Consider the following 6,000-nt stretch of genomic DNA (forward strand, 5'->3'; position numbering starts at 1 on the left):
AGAGATCACTTCACCCAAGAGGTTAAGTGATCACACCTCAACAAACTAAGCACTAGAAAGACATATGGGGCTGATACATATAAAGATGTATCATAAATCAGCCCAAAAAGAACATAGGAACACTGCAAAGAAAAAATTTGCACAAGTAAAGATGTTAGGATAAAAGTTGAAAGATGATATCGAGTTGCCTTCGGTTGCCTAGTAAAACTATAGTACATGCCGAGCTTAATAGTCTAGTAGTTGCCGAGTAAGACTTGCTAGTGGTTGTCGAGTGATTAATAAGATCAGTAGATGCAAGTGAAACGAGATAGTAGCTATCGAATGAATGAAATATAGTTGATGCTGAGTTGAAAAATCCATTGGAGGCCGAGTGACAACTGTAAGCATGAAAGCAATAAATGCTAGGTTTTAAGCCTAATAAAAGGTAAAAATCATTTATTTTTTATCATACAAACAAAGAGCAAAGACGAGTAGAGTGATTAAGAAATTTCCCGTGATCAAAAGGCGATTTACAAAAATTCAAAAACAACCCAACTTTGTTTCATCGATTTACTAGGTATTTCATTCAAGAGCCGAGTTACGCAATTTGAAAAGTCAGTTTAAATAGTAAACACTAGTTTGGTTAAAGATGGCATCTGGTTCTAAATCTGCAAAGGAAAAGGAAGGATTGGAAATCCAACTGGTTAGTAATAAAGTTAAACAACCAGAGTTCAAACCCATCCCTAAAGTTGCCTACGAAAATGATCCTACTAGTGCCCTATCTGTGATTCCTGAGAAAGTGGTAATGGTTCAAGATTTACACAAATTCTATAACTATAAGATAGGTGCAATAGGAGATTTGGAGATTTTCAATGCATTTGATAAACTCTGTGAAAATGGGATACTTAAAGACGAATTCTCCATAGTTGAGAAGAAGGGTCTAACCAAAACCCTAGTTTTCCCCATTGTCTTTAAAATAGAATGGATAAGCATTGTGTTGAGTAGAATCCATGATGGAGCTTTTTGGTTAGAAACTGGGCCAGTAAAGTTCACAAAGAAGACTGTATGAGTTACTGGTATTCCAACCCTAGATTGGCCCAAAATCCTAAGGAGTGATAAGAGGGAGACAATTGAGAAAAACACTGGTGCCAAGTGGAACAACAGGGGTATGGCAATTGACACCATCAAAGACCCCCTACTAGATTTTTCTATGAGGATTATATCTCACAAATTTTATCAATCCAGTAGGTTAAATAGTGTACCCTGTATAGTTGTAGATGTTGCCTACAAGCTAGTAAAAAAGAATCACACAAGGTTGTAGTTGTAGTTTATGATCTTGTAGAATTGATGATGCAACAAATAAGTGAGAACTTGGGAGCCATAAGGAAATCCAAAGGGGCTCATTGCAAATTTGGTGTAGTATTGATTTGCATGTTTTTCTACATTATGAAAGAATTCCCCTCACTAGGAAAGGTGAAATGGGATCCAAATAAGACAATCGTTGATCAAATAAATGGTTTCATCAATCAAATGGGTGAAAATTTTTATGCCCAAATGACTAATTATTTTGAGGATTTCAAACAATCCATGAAATAGAGAATAAGAATTCCAGTCTCGTTAGTGGAGCAACATGAAAAAGACATTTGTTTTCTAGTGGATATTGACTATACCTATATACAAGTAGTCATCCCTAGAGTCAGATGGATTAGACCACTAGGCTATGAACTTGATGTGGATCAGGCATCAACTATTACAACATTGCTTGCAGAGGAAATTGATAAAATTGCAAAGCACTTTGGAACCTATGATGTTGTTAGATCAAGGGTGATAACAGACCTCAAAATAGCCACACCAATAAAGAAGAAAGATAAAATGGTTAAGAAGATCAAAAAGAAATTTGGGGCAGAGATTGGAGAGATAAGTGCTGCAGAAGAAGCATAAGAAATAAGTGATGACAAAGAATAAGATGACAATGAAGGAGAAGAGCTTGAACAAGAGTCTCTACAATTGACTCAAGGATTAGGAGAAGATGAAGAGGAAGATGCAGAGAAAGAAGAAGTTGAGGAAACACCCATCAAAACCAAGGCCACCAAGAGAAAAGCTAAAGAACCACCTACTCCTCAGCCCAAGCCAAAGAAGGTGACAAAGCATGCACCCAAAAAGCCTACAACAAGGGCTATGACACAAAAGGCAAAGGAAGAGACAACTAAGAGGAAGGAATTCACCAAGAAGATTGAAGAAGAGCCAAAGAAAAGAAGAAAATTTGTGGCACAACCTGATTCCAAGGAAGAAAAGATAGAATCAGAAGACCACAGTCAATTTAAAATGGTAAATCATTCCCCAAAGTCTTCCATTGATAAATTATGTATTAAGATTAGGAATGGAGATTTAAATAATTTGAAGAATGTAAATTTTAATAAGCTCACAAAAGATGAGCAAAATAAAATAGAGATATCTATCTATAATATGATGGTAGAATATAAACATACACCTCTTGAATTGGATAGTTCATTGCCAAAGGAATTATATAAGATTGTAGAGGAAAAATGGCATTTTTGTCTGCAAACTAAGAAAGAAATAAGGGAGTCTACCTTAGCATGGATGTTGCCTGATTTGACTAAAAGTCAAATAATAAATGCAGTCAAAAGGCACAATAGTAGATTTGCTCCCAAATACAGGACATTTAGTATTTTACAAAATAAAATTTAAGAAGTTGTGAGCAAAACCACAAAAGTATGGAAAATTATTTACAAGAAAATTGATGATGTGTTTGATGAAGAATACAAGGTAGAAGCAAGTGCCAAAGCAAAGAAAATAAAAGAAGCAAGAAGAAAGAAGGTAGAGGAGAAGGAAGTAGAGGAAGAAAAGAAGGATGTAGAAGAAAAGAAGGAGGGAATTGGTAAAGAAGAAGAAAAGGGGATAGGTGAGCAATAGGAACAGAGTGAATAGGACACACAACTGCCATCTCCTAGCCCTCCTCATTCTACCACCACACCTGTAGAGACAATCAAGATAAAAGATGTCATTGACACTTCTGGTCAAAACATCAATCCATTAACTATAGAGGATCTAGAAAAGATCCTTGACCAATCAACACAAGCAGCTAGGCTATGTTCAAGCCCAATATTGGTTAGTTTTGATGAACTCCAAAAGGCAGTAGCTAAATTAAAAGAAAACAAGGTACAAACACAAGAACCACCTATGACCATACAATCTACTAGACTTTTACTTCTTCTACCACCATCTCCACCAAAAGAAGTCACAGTTGCACTTCAGAAGTCAAGTGCAGCAACAGGGGATGATAAAGACAAATTAGTATAGTCAATAGGTACACCCCCAACCATAATGGTAGAAGAAGAGAAACAAACTGAAGAGCAAGAAGAGGCAAGAAATAAGGAGGAATTTGCAATACAAACTTTGGTTGAACTACCAAAAATAGGTACTCCAACAAAAACTCTTCAGCAGTCGAGCACTAGAACACTAGAACTACAAATTAGAACACTAGGCTCAAGCTCCACTAGAGTAGCCAGGACAATTCATTATGGAATTCCTGAGCTTGATGAAGAAATAAAGATACCCTATTATGAATCTAGTACTCTCACTGAGGAAAAGATGAATGAAGTTCAGAATGCATTGAATAGAAGAAGGAGACAAGAGACACTTAGAAAGGATTACAAATACAGGCAAGCATTGACTAAAATCAAGGACATATTCATGGATGCCTTCAGTCTACAATCTCTAGATGAATCAAGACCAATTATAGAGCAATTATTAGATATAGTTGATCAGGTAACAAATGAGGACCATGACACCAATGCCAAACTAATGGAATAGTTAGAAAAGAAATTCCAAGGAAAGGTCAATGAGAAGATAGAAAACACTATCATAATGTGGAAAGTTGATCTGAGTAAGAAAATAGATATGGTTAAAATTGTATTAGGGAATATATTCTCCCTTTACAATAATCTATGTGATTTTTCAAACTTCACACATGAGACTAACCAGAAAATAATGAGCTTGGAGAGAAATCTAAAGATTTCTAGTACGCAACTCAAATCAATCCATCTTAGAGTGAGAAGCATTTTGCTCAGACGCTTCATACTCAAAGGGAACTAGTTGTATTATCAGTAAAGGAGGCTAATATAAAAGCTAAATTAATGAAAATTCAATCCTCCATCACCCCTCACTTAGAAGTACTTCACAAGGAGAAAATGTATGCATAGATAGTCCCAAAGAAAGATCCCAGTCTTTCTACACATGAAGGACTTGTAGACCTAGCAGTAGAGCTTGCAATCCAACACAAGTCATTGGATATTGCATTAAACAATTGGGATGCAACTTTGAAGATACTCCTTGAAGTCAACAACTCAATTTTGGCCAAATATGGTATTACTCCATAGAACCCTTTGACATTAGTGTCAAAAAGGGGGAGAATGAACAAAGGGGGAGATATATATTATAGGGGGAGTAATAAGAAAAGGAGGAGATATGTAATTATAACATGGAAATTACCAAATTTTGACAAATTTTGGATCATTTTGATTACATTCTTTCACTCCATTCATTCACTCATTTTGAGAATAAAGTGGAATGATTGTAAATAGCCAAAAATGGGAGACAAGGAATAAAGAAGTGAAGAAGAGATGTAAACTTGTGGTAATCACATGGAATATAGGCACATCACACAGATTAGATACAATATACAGGGTCAAAATGTAGAAACAGATCAAAGGATAGAAAGGATCAGGCACATTCGCATAGAATGGCACAAAATTTTCTTTTCAAAGGCATAATCAACACAGGGGAGTTATAAGGTATATTGCTACTCACAATTTTTGAAATTTTGCATGTAAGACAATCAAGTAAAGAATGTACTCAATTAGACTAAGTTCATAAATGCTTAGTTAAGTGTTTTTGACACTCATGTCAAAGGGGGAGATTGTTGGTCAAATAAAAAGTATTGAAAAATGAGTGTCAACACACTTAACCATTTTCATCATACATGTCGAGTACATAATAAATGCTGAGCCAGAATTTTAAATAGGTGTTGAGTCATAGTTAGTGCTGAGCAAATTATAGTATAGTATGTGTCGAGTGATCCAAGAATTGTTCATGTGCCGAGTAATAGAATCATTCAAATGCTAAGCAACTCAAAACAACATATGCTGAGTGATATAGGATACAATAGATACTGAGCAAACTAGGAAACGTAGTAGATGCTAAGCAATCTAGAAACGGTTTATGTCGAGCATCAACAATACTTCATGTGCTGAGCAACACAGAATTAGCATAAGAGTTTGTACTTGCACAAACTAAGATGTAAACCATTTTTGGAGTCAACCTAGAGAAATTTTGAAGGAGAAAAAAGATAAGGACAAATCATTTACATTCCCTATGCAATCTGCATGCAACCAATCAAAAAAATGGTGAAGGCATGCAACCAATAAGAAAAATGCAAAGTATGAGCAAGAATTTGAGATTCAATTTGGATCGTAGATCCATACCTAATCCTAAGTCTTGGCATTCTTTATAAGGAGAATGAATGTACCATTGCAAGCATGAAAAGAAAAGCAGCAAAAGGGGAGACTATAGTGTAATTTCAATGTGAAGAGAAAATATTTAGTGAAAGGAATAGCATTTATATATCTAGTTAATCAAAACACAATAGGGGACATATTTAGAGATCAGATCTAGTAGAGATCAGAAGAGAAAGAGTAGATCAAGTGCCTGAACCCAACAATTCGAGATTGCATTCAATCAGGTCAACTATTCTAATACTCTTTCACAATTGTATTAGAGGATTAAATCCTATGGTGATAGGTTAGCTTAATAGCTAGGTAGGAGAGCCTTTGGTGAAGGTCAAGAAAATCCTATGTAATTAGATGGATTTAACAGCCTTTATGTAAATCCTTTGACAGGGTGACACTTCTTCTAAAGTGTTTTTAAATCCTTTCAACAAGTCACTATTAACACAGTGTAAAGCCTTTTACAAGGCAAACCATCTGAAGTGGTTGAACTCAT

Source organism: Cupressus sempervirens, chromosome 2 (assembly GCF_028749045.1).
Source record: "Cupressus sempervirens isolate cs-2001-9-10 chromosome 2, ASM2874904v1, whole genome shotgun sequence".
NCBI classification, from domain to species: Eukaryota; Viridiplantae; Streptophyta; class Pinopsida; order Cupressales; family Cupressaceae; genus Cupressus; species Cupressus sempervirens.